Genomic DNA, 11,816 nt, shown 5'->3' with positions numbered 1-11,816 from the left:
CTTTGGGACCCATACCCAACGGGCCAGGACAACGCTGGGGGGGGACTCGTCTCCGCCTCATCCCTCACCCAAACCCCACAGGAACGAAAAAGAAATTATTCTCTGATGGCTACCCAAAGTAATCGGAGCGACGCTCATGAAGCAACAACAACTATTTTCCTCTCATTCCCTTTGTTTTTCTCTTTCTCTCTCTCTCTCTCGCTGGTGGAGGTGTCGGAGGAGGCAAAGATGGCAATTTGACAATAAATTTCCAATAGGCTAAACAGGAGATTGTTTATTGTCCAATCGGCGATAGAAGGAGGGAGCCAATCGCGAGGACATGGGGGGGCTGGTGCTAGCCAATAGCGAGGACACAGGGGCTGGTAACAGCCAATAGCGAGAGCATGGAGGCTGGAACGAGGCAATAGCGAGGACATAGGGGCTGGTAACAGCCAATAGCGAGAGCATGGAGGCTGGAGCGAGCCAATAGCGGGGACATAGGGGCTGGTAACAGCCAATAGCGAGAGCATGGGACTGGAGGTCGGAAACGGGAGAGAAGGCGTGAGAAATCCAGGATAAATCCAGTCACATTTGCCAACGTAATGGCCTTTATTTATGTTGTGCAATTAGTTTTGCTTGAAATAAAACAGCAACACGAAGTCAGATACATGTAATTGTAGCAAGGTACGTCAGACTTTTAAAAAAAATTACAAAGCTATTATTCATGCGAGTGAAGTTTATTCAGTATAAAATAAAGCCTCGTCAGACTTCGAGGCCAGAGATAAATGTAAAGGGCCGCTGTGGAATTAATCTCCAGTTAATAATCTAAAAGTTAAAAACTCCAGAAATTCCTAATAATGTGGCTATGATTAAATAAAACTGTTGTGATGCGCAAGTTCTTCCATAACTCTAATCTGATCAGATAACTCGGGGAAAGCCGTCTGCAAATGGCCTGCAAGCTATTCAGTTCACGGGGAATTCAAGTTGGGAATAAATGTTGGCAACAAAAAGGCCTCAGTCTCACTTGCCGATTCTGGCCCAAAAGTTCAGCTTTTAAAAGTTAGCGAGTTCATTCCAACCAATTAAGTCGAAACCAACGTTCCGTCAAACTTCTTCCATCGCTTGATTTGAACCCACTTGCTCGAAAATGGACCTTCCTAATGTAAAGTAACTCACTCCGAAATAGTCTCTTTCAACCTCCTTTTCATTCACCTGGGTCTTCTTCATACATTCCCTCCCCCTCCCTCACTCACTGCCATCAGGTCCACCACCCCTCCCATATATGCTTACAATCATCTCCTTCCTTCAGCAGTTGTCTCCATGTTCACCCTGCCTTTCCTTGCTTACCTCAATTTCCTTCTCTTCCTTTTCCCTTTCCCTATCCCTGTCAAATTTTCTCCAGCTCAATTCCTATCCTTTCTGGTTTTTTTTTCTTCTATCTTCCCTCCTGTATGCACCAATGACCTTTCATGCTCCTCCCCTCTCCCCCCCACCTGATGAAGAGCTCGGGCCTGAAATATTGGATACCCTTAAACTACTATGTGTAACCTGCTGAGTTTCTCCAGCATGTTTGTGTATTGCACATGAGCACAGCCATCTGCAGGTTTTCTTGTTCAACCAACTTTTCCTCCCCTTTTTTTCCCCCTTTGACCTGTCAGTGTCTCCCAAATTCACCCTACACAAAACCAAATGTCCTTCCACCCAAGCCCGCCACCACTGACCTCTGCTCCTCTCTGAAATACTGCCCATCTTCACTCTCTTTTCTCAACCTGAACTGTTGACTGTCCTTTTCCCTCCGTGGATGCTGCCTGGCCTGCTGAGTTCTTTTGTTTGTTTTTGCACCTTTTTAATCATTTCATATGGCCTTCCTAATGATCTGCAACTATCTACATCATGGACATGATGACCCTAGACAAAAGAATTGTTGCTCATACAAACACTTCCTGGAGCCAACAACATTCTCATCCTTCTTATGCTATCATATAATCATTATGCAGTGGTAAACAAAACTCTATGCAGTATTCTGTCTGTATGTTATTCAATATATTTTCAGCATGACCTCTCCTTACTCTTTATATTATTTGCTTCAATCAAAAAATAGAATTGACTTAGGCATCTTACTCATCTGTCCTGGCAATTGGTGCGACCAAGGATCCGAGGACCTGTACCTTGCTCTTTCACTTTTGAATTCCCTTGTATATTTACGTCCAAAAATACATTGTCTTTTACCTCTCAGAATTAAGTTCCATTTGCCAATTTTCTACCCATGTGACAAGCCTATTAAGAGCTTCCTGTAATCTACAGGTTGCTTCCAATTAACGACGCATGATTCTTGATCATGGTTCCTGTCAAGTCCAAATTATTGATAGGTACCATAAAAAGCAAAAAAGTGATCGCAACGGATGACATGTGTTGGTTTTATCCAGTTTTAATGGAAGATTTATAAAGGGAAAAGGAGTAATCAATCAGGTCTGATGTTGGCACTTAAGTGATATTCAATGGTGTGGATGGGAACAGAGAATGATAAAAGGATATTGCTAGATGGAATGAAGCTGTGGGAGATGGAACTCCTCATGGATCCACTTCAGGCTCAGGAACAATAAGAATATTGAGAAGGTGAGAACAGTGCAATTTTGGGATACAAGCACAAAAGTCATGAATAGCTAGTCAAAAGGTGTAAAAATAAGTTGAGTAGCTGTACACATGTTGGTATTCATCTTTATACTGTAATACAAAAAACTGGGAATTCCATCCACATAAATGTCTGTTTGGATCTTTAGTTCTGGTCACTACAACTCGGGAAATTTTTATTGGCCTTGTTTGAAGCAGAGTACAAATTCATAATTTTAACTCTGTGCCTAAAATTAGGAAGATGAAGCATAGACTCTGTGTATTTAATCCATTACATTTGGAAAATGAAAGTGTGATAAGCAAAATGGTGGTGGGGTGGTGCTTAAATTAGAACTTGCCTTTTCAGGAGTCATGAAAAGAAAGACCGCACAAAAATTGCTGGAAACCTAGAACATTCTTTTAATGAACTTTACGTGGCTAAATCAAAACTGAGATTGGCCTCTGAAACATGAACAGGAAACAATAAAAATACCAGTTGGCCAGGCTGCACATATAGAAGGAGAGAAAAATGTTCACGTTTCCGATTGATGATGTTTCGCTGAGGCATTTTCTGCCTGTAGACATGGCTCATTTGCTAGTGGGGGAGCCACAACGTCAGAATCTGAATTAGAATTCTGGGCCTCTGCAGCTGGATCCTTGACCTCCTCATCGAAAGACCACAGTCTGTATGAATTGGAATCGACATCTCCTCCTCGCTAACTATCAAAACAGGTGCGCTTCAATAAATTGGAATACATGGATGGAAGAGATCTGGAGGATCGTGGAATGGGTGCAGGTCAGTGGGTCTCGTAAAATAATATTTTGGCACAGACTAGAAAGGCCAAATAGCCTGTTTTCTGTGGTGCAGTTTTATATGGTTCTATGATGTGTTCTTATCCCACTGCTCTATTCACTATATACCCATGACTGTGTGGCCAGGCACAAGTATAATGCTATCTGCAAATTTGCCGATCAGACCACGGTTGTTGTCAGAATCACAAATGGCAATGAGGCAAAATGGTGGTGGGGTGGTGATTAAATTAGAACTAAAGGATGCTGCACAAGAGGGAGATAGATTATAAGGTTGAGTGGTGTACACCAACAACCTTGCACTCAAAATTAGCAAAACCAAGGAGATAATTGTGATCTTTAGGAGAAAGTCAGGAGAACACAACCTAGTCCTCATGGAGAGCTCAGCAGTCGAAAGGGTCAAGAACTTCAAATTCCTGGTGTCAACATCTCTGAGGATCTGTCCTAGAGCCTCCATGTTGATGCAATCACAAAGAAGGCTCGCCAGCAGGTATACTTTGTGAGGTGTTTGAAGAGATTCGATATGTCACCGAAGACTCTTGAAAACGACAGGTGTACTGTGGAGAGCATTCTTACTGGTTGCATCACTGCCTGGTAAAGAAGTGCCAACACTCAGGACAAGAAAAAACTCCAGAAGGTCCTTAATTCGGCCCGCAACATCTCGGGCACCAAACTTCACTCTATCAAGGACATCTACAAGAGACAGTGCCTTAAGAATGAAGCCTTTATTCTCAAGGACTCCAACTACCCAGGCCATGCCCTCTTCACTGTGCTTCCATCAGGAAAAAGGTACAGGAGCCTAAAGATGAGCACTCAGTGGCAAAAGGACAGCTTTGTCCCTGCTGCCATCAGATTCCTGAATGATCAGTGAACCAAAGATAATGCCTTACTTTAACTTTACATGCATGTTTTTTTTTAATTTATTTTAAGGTGTTTTATATGAATGTTGGCAGGGTGCTGCTACAAAACAATGGATCTTGTGACTTATTCATGACAATAAATTCTGATTCTGAGTTTTTTGCTGGGATTTCTATAGAGGTTTCTGCTATACTTCAGTGATATGTAATAATGCAAAGAGTGTGTAAAATGTGCTAGCAATGAAATCTCACATCATTTTCCTGTGGTATAATGCTTTTCTCACCATCTGGATTTCTTCAATTTGAATGCAACATGAAATTTTCAAACAAATGGGCAATTTTAATTTTAGGACAAATTTAAGTTGTTTTCAGCCAAAAGGTGGTCAGAGTGAATGGGTGCACACCTGTCAGACAGGGTCTAGGTCCTTGGCATAAAGATCACACTGCTCCTTCATTGCTTTCTCTCCATTAAAAAATCACTGACTGGGACCTGAAGAGAAAATCAAAGTTCCCCATACATTTTTGATGGAAGGATAAGTATTACAGCTTGCAAGATCCCAATTACACTTTTAACATATAAAGAATGATTTACAGGTGCTCTGCATATTTTTCAAGAATTTAAATGATTTTTTAGGGCAGTGGTTTTCAAACTTTTTCTTTTCACTCATATACCACTTTAGGTGCTATTAAGTGCTCTGTGATTAGTAAGGCTTCACTTAAAGTAGTATGTGAGTGGGGAAGAAAAGGTTGAGAAGCACTGCTCTAGACCCAATTGTTACTGAAATATTTTGCTGGAGAAAAATTGTCATTGGCCCATTTCCTTTGGAGTTGTGAAACTGTGCACATAACAAATCAATTAGGTACAATTAAAACAGTGATTTTCAAACTTTTTCTTTCTATTCACATACCACTTTACGTAATCCCTTACTAATCACAGAGCGCCTATGCCATAGGGATTATGTAATGTGGTATGTGAGTGCAAAGAAAAAAAATGGAAAACCACTGCTTTTGGGGCTACTTAAACTTTGGGTCACTTAAAACTGGAAAGGCATGGTTTCTAGAACCTCCAAGTTCTTAAATCAACTCCAAAGCCACATATGCTTGCTCCAGATAAATCTTGTATTGAAAACAAATATGAGTGAACGGGTATTAGTTGTTCAGTACAGAATGGAAGGAAAATATGGATCTTTAGAGTGGTCTCCTTTCTATTTTCCCGACTTTCCTGATCATGATTATGTTGAGCAGGGTGAGGTGATTAGCCTGATGTTCCCAAATGACCACACATCCTGCAACATTCCCAATCATTATGACCCATTAGACTTGAGTCTATCACAAAGTGGCATATCCAAGCTTCTAATCAATGTGCATCATGGCAGGAAAATCCATTATGAGACAGTAAATGACATAATCCCTCTTTACCTTAAATCATCTAATGGTCTGTATATAATAATTATTCAATGTGGAATATACGAGCAAAGTACTCACATTTCCCTCCCCACAGCACACACCTACACACTTATTATTACTGAACAATAATTATATTAAACTGCTGTCTTTAAGTGCAGTTGGATTAACAACAGCAAAGGTCCATTGAAAATTCACAAATAGGTATCACTAAAATCTTCATGTATAGTGTGCATCTGTCAATGCATCCAGTCATTGAATTTCATCAATATAAATAGTGTTGGACATCTGTTCCAAAAAAATTCAATCATGATTTCCTGCTGAGTTTTCACTTAAGTCTAAGAACTCAAAAAGCGTATTTTTAAGTGTGCTGGGTAAGGATATGATTGTTTGGATGGAGGAAGAGAGAAAACATCCAGAATTTTAAGTTTCATGAGGCCTGCTGAGCCCTTCTTTCAATTTTTAATTTTGTTTTGTAACAGCTGACCAATGAACTAAGAACCATATTTTAAGAACTCATTCTAGCACATTTATACAAAAATCTAGTATCAGTGAGTTGTCAATGAATATCAACAATCCAGCTACAATTTTCACTTTGTCACTTCCTGGCAAGACTTGAAGTTATAGCAGAAATCCTGAACTTTTTTTTGCCTGGTAGTATAGTCAGCAACTAATGGAAAGTTGGTAGACAAATCACACAGGAATTTCTCAAGTTCTTCCAAATGTCCACTGTTACTTTGGCAGAGGATTTGTATATGCCATTGACAAGCTATAAGAACACACTTCGGGGAGATACACCACCAGCCTACTGCAGGGGGCAACCTGTGTACCTGCAGAAGAGCACTGGAGGACAAGGTAACAACTGGCCAGCTGTCAATCAGCCGACTTGAATGGACCAAGCCCCACCCAGTCGCCTGCCAATCACCCTCCGGGATATAAGCTAGATCCGGCCCCTCAAGGTCAGTCTCAGAACCTGCACAGCACTCTCACAGACAGCTCTGTGGAAGTTTATGTAGAATAAAGCCTGTTGAACAGACTTTATGTTTTGTGTCTGCTTTCTTCTCGATAGCGTATCACACACTTGCTTGTGGATTCCTCCCTCCTGCAGGCCACATCAGAATTATTCATCTAATAACCCATTCTATGTGACCAGAATGGATCTTACTTACCCCTATGAATGAAGGTGTACACTAAGAAAAGGTAATGTCAACTCAATCTATCCATAAAGCCATACAACTCTTAAATTTAGATGTTCAGCACAGAAACAAGCCAACTTGGAAATGAGTCCATGCAATCCAGTTTACTCCTCATTAACCTACACCCCTGGTACATTTTGAACAGTGGGAGAAAACCGGAGCCCCCGGAGAAACCCCATGCAGATATGGGGAGAACATACAAACTCTTCACAGACAGCGTGAGACTCGAATGCTGGTCCAATCCCGATTGCTGGCACTGTAAAGGCTCTGTGCTAACCGCTATAACAAATGTGTTGCCCTCTACACCAAAGGGCTACTTCAGGATACAAAAGTGAAGCATATTAGGATAAATATTGAATTTCAAAATGTGTTTCCATCGGGTAATCTTCCACATTGACTGAACCAAGTCTTCTCAATCGTACCATTAGTTTCTAAAATCAGCGTTCAAAATTCACAGTATGAACTTTGTATTTCTTTAATAGACATGCAAAGGCTATCCAGCACAGAGATAACGTTCAGCCCATTTTGTGTTCATGTTGCTGCCTCTTCTCAGTGCATCTCCTCCCATGCCATTCAGTTTATTCCTTTCACCCTGATGTTTATTTTGCTTCGATTTAAATACATCTCCAGTACCCCTCTCAACCATTGCTTGGGGATGACCGATTCCACATTCTAATCATTCTAATATTAAACATGTTTCTCCTAAATTCTCAGTTGCATTTAATCTTAAAATATGTCAACTGCAGGTTTGAAAGTGGCCATCCACTTGCTTGCACAAAGAAAGCACCTTGGAGAGGCACTGCTATTTGAAGCTCACAGGATTCCCACGAGTGCAGAGATTTCCATGTAATACACATGGGAGCTATAAACATCAAACCCAGGGCTTTCTTGAAGAAGAAAAAAATTGTTATCAAGGAACTAGCCTCATAATTTTATTCCATAGGAATATACAAGATATTCCACATTATGTTCCATAAGATGCCTGCATTATTGGAAGGATTCAGTGTGTGGCTGATTGTATGTCAGACTCAACTTTGCAGTAATTTTCAGTAACAACAGAGACATCTACTAGTCTGACTAACCGATCACTTATTTCCCGATCCTCACCCGGCAACTAAACTCTTGAGAATAATGTGTCACACAATTGGCATGCAACAAAATGATGTACATCAAGAGTCAGTGGCTGCGTGCAGAGCTTCAACCATTGCCGCATAGAAGAGCACAGATTTTCTTCATGTTTAACTTGGACCATGGATGACAAACATGCCTTTATTTTCCACTTGATGCGAGAACTTTTCAACGTTATTTTCAGGCTGATAGACTGAGTGTCTTCATTGAGCTCCAGTCATTTCTCTCTTTGCATGTGGTTGCACCCAAAAATGGTTTTCAGTTCTCTTTTGCAATGCCTCTTAAAGCATGATTACTAACTCTTACTGAAAGGAACAATGGCCTCTGTTAATGTTGTTCCATTGTGTATAATTTGGCAAAATGTGTGACAAAATTCTCCACTTCAATGACTCATCATTATATTTGAGTGAGAAACACCAATGAATAGGTTTCCAACATTATAAAAATATGTAACAAATAACACAAATGGATTTTGGCAGATGATTCAGCAGTACTTTATGAGATAATAAATGAACAATATTCAGAATGCAGGATTTAAAATGTACAGTTAACAAACTTTCATATCTATAAATAAATCAAAGGTTGGAAAGAAAAGGAAAATTTCTTCTATAACTCCAGAAGAGAGAATGATCAAAGAAATCTATGAAAAAAGTAACCCAACTAAAAAAATCAGTGCTTGAACCTCCGAGGACAGCGAGAGAAGAGATGAAAGCCACAAAAAGTGCAAATGGAATTTAAAGGGAGTAACAAAAGATGGCATTTTCTGAATAGCTTCTTTCTGGAATTTACGAAAACATAAGAACATGTGAGTCCAAATGATGTTCTAAAGATAATTGACAGCTTTATTATAAAAGAAAGCAACTAAATAGGCCCATTAGTCTGATGTCCTGTGTAAAATAACAAAATCAATTGTCATAAGCAGAATTGAAAGAGGGGCCTCAAAAATTGCTGAATAAGTTGGATAAAATGTGAGTGGAAAGTGCAATGGCACATGAAATTTAATAGCACTTGCGAATTATTGCACATATGAGATGAATAAGCCAGTGCATAAATAGCTTTGAAATGGTTAATGTTTAGGTTAAAAGAGGAGAGGGAGGCCTTAAACTCATTATGTAGCAAAATTACCAAACAAACCAATAAGGCAATAAAATGCTGAATTACAAATACAAATTGTGAGCAAAGTGAATAATGCTGCAGTCAGGTCATACCTTGAGAAATGCATTCAATTGAGTTGCTGATCCACAGCAAACATTCAGGCACTGAAAGAATTGCAGCAAAGTGCTATTATATTGATCCCTAGTGTGAAGTCTGATGTAAAAGGAGAGACTTAAAACTTGAAAAAAGAGATACTTACGATTTTCAATGCTACAATCTCACAAGATAACTTGAAAAGGACAAATCCATACCATTTCATAAAGTGAACAAGTGAGAACAGAACAAGGGATCATATTCAATCCCTTGAATGGGTGGAAATTCTTCTATCAGGGAACTGTGGTTGCACGTGGATCTGAATCTATATACTCCACCATCTCATGCAATCAGTGCTGGATACACACTGCTGCATGCTCTCTGTCTTTGAGTGTCAGTGCAACAAATGGCGAACCAAGAAAAAAGAACAATCACTAAACTGCTTGATAGGGATTGATGTTTTGAAGAGCACATACTTCTCTAGCATTTTAATAGTTTTCACCACTGCCAAAACTGACTGACAAAGTGCAGATCTCTACACAGCAATCATGAATGAAAGAACTTTGGGAAATGGATCACAGGACAGATGATACAGAGCCCTCATTTAGAAATAGCAAGCAACTTGCAAACTTGAACCACTGTGTGGAATTTTACATCACAAATAGTTTTCTCTTTCTGCATAAGCATAATGATTCAGGTGATGACAGCAGAGCAGGCATAAAGTTAGCAACAACATTCCATCAAATCGTGACAAAGGACAGCAGCAGATGTTGAACTCATTTATAATGCCCTGCCTTCAGCCCCATTCAGTTCCTGTGTCTATGAACCAACAAACAGCACTTATACGATAAACAGTGCCCTGTTCACCATGGATATTCCTGTTCATGGATCCGGTATAGCAATAGGCACTGCATTAACTAGCATGAGATCAAAGTATGCACTTCAAATATGCATGAATGATTTGAACTTCTGGAAACATTTCAAACAAATATAATAACAAACTAGGAATCCTTTATGATGGGTGATAGATTGAAAAATGTATTGAATATTCATCAGTTGGAACTCAATTAATACTGCAGTTTACTGGCTGTTCTCTTGATGCAGTTGAAAAAAATACTACTTAATTTGAATGCATTTAATATTAAGTTATAAAATCAGTTTGCAAGTTCCTCCATTGGAGCCCAGTGCTGGAAACATTTCTTTATTAAATTTATGTCTGACTACTCTGTACAACAATTTTTTTCAAAAGGTTTGCTTTCCGGAAAAAAAAAAATCAGGGATTATGATGGACAACTTCAAGCTGAACACAAAGATAATTTCAGATTTGTTGTATCACATAAGAATTTGGAGAAACGTTAAATTAACTTTCATTGAATTTGGCATGTTTAATTGCATAATGATGCTGACATATTGCATTATTCAAATGACTTAAAAATGTTTTGCTACTGATTTTTGTTTATACTAAGCATCAGATGCTTCTTGTGTCAGTGCCCAACAATATTTAGCCAGCATTGATGGATTCCGGTTGCCTTGAAACTGCAATAACCTGGTGAAACCATGATACAAGTTCTAATGCAGAACATGAAGTATCATTTATAAAAGTTGCAACTTCATGGTTTTGTCTGAAGTATCATTAAAATATGATAGAAAATCACAAAAATTGATTTTATCTAAAATAACCGGTAAGTGGCAGGGAAATTTGTAGGTGTTTTTTTTGTGATCAGCAGCCCAAAATCCATAAAATGTACCCAAAAGTGTTCAGGAAGCAAAATCTTCATTGTCTAATGTTATTTGTCAATATATACACCAGACAATGAGAAAGGCTCTTCTGCAAGCAATCTAACAGGTTAAGTCTATATGGGGACATACAGCTATTCTAGTAGAAAAAAAAACAAGAGCATATCCAAATTCCATAATTTTCCATAGTGATTGATCAGGATCTATCGTAATATACAAAAGGAAAATACACCAATTTTGTCCTGGTGATTAATTATCTGTAATAAGCGAAAGATTTTAATCTCTGTGTGAAACAATTATCAAGAATTCCATTGAAATAGATTTCAAATTTATTGTCAGAGGACATAACATGACATCATATACAACCCTGAGATTCGTTTTTCCTGTGGGCGAGGCAGAATTACCACTTATTGGCAGTGCAAATAAAAAACTGTCTCAACATACATATGTAAGCAAATATAAAATGTAAACAAATTGTGCAATAGAGAATTTTAAAAAATCAATAAAGTGCAAAAGTATAAGTCCTTAAATAAGTCCCTCATTGAGTTTGTTGTTGAGGAGCTGTTCCTGAACCTGGTGGTGCAAGTCTTTAGATATTTATACCTTTTTTTTCCCTGATGGTAGCAGTGAGAACAGAGTGTGTGCTGGGTGGTGGAGATCCTGGATGATTGCTGCTGAGTTCTGATGGCAGTGCTCCCCGTAAATGTTCACGATGGTGGAGAAGGTTTTATCTGTGATGTCCTAGGCTGCAGAGCTTTAAGCTCAGGAGCATTGGTATTTCCAGACCAGACTGTGATGCAGCCAGTCAGCACACTTTCCAGCACACATCTGTCGAAATTTGCTAGGGTTTCAAATGTTATACCAAACCTCCACAACCTCCTGAGGAAGTAGAGGCACTGGCGTGCTT

General features: G+C 39.2%; 1 long non-coding RNA gene across 2 annotated transcripts; it reads left to right on the top strand.

The window, feature by feature from the left end:
* The first annotated feature begins 533 nt into the window (after positions 1–533).
* On the top strand, positions 534–6,681 carry LOC138748997 (uncharacterized). 2 transcript variants are annotated; one of them, XR_011348361.1, is made up of 3 exons: positions 534–663; positions 3,239–3,385; positions 6,405–6,681. It is a non-coding gene; the product is annotated as an uncharacterized lncRNA (long non-coding RNA). The 2 variants fall into 2 exon arrangements; XR_011348360.1 differs by having other exon boundaries at positions 2,957–3,385.
* Positions 6,682–11,816: the final 5,135 nt, after the last annotated feature.

This window comes from Narcine bancroftii, chromosome 13, assembly GCF_036971445.1.
Source record: "Narcine bancroftii isolate sNarBan1 chromosome 13, sNarBan1.hap1, whole genome shotgun sequence".
Classification (NCBI taxonomy): domain Eukaryota; kingdom Metazoa; phylum Chordata; class Chondrichthyes; order Torpediniformes; family Narcinidae; genus Narcine; species Narcine bancroftii.
The sequence above is the reverse complement of the archived record's forward strand: the minus strand, read 5'-3'. Positions and strand labels throughout refer to the sequence as shown.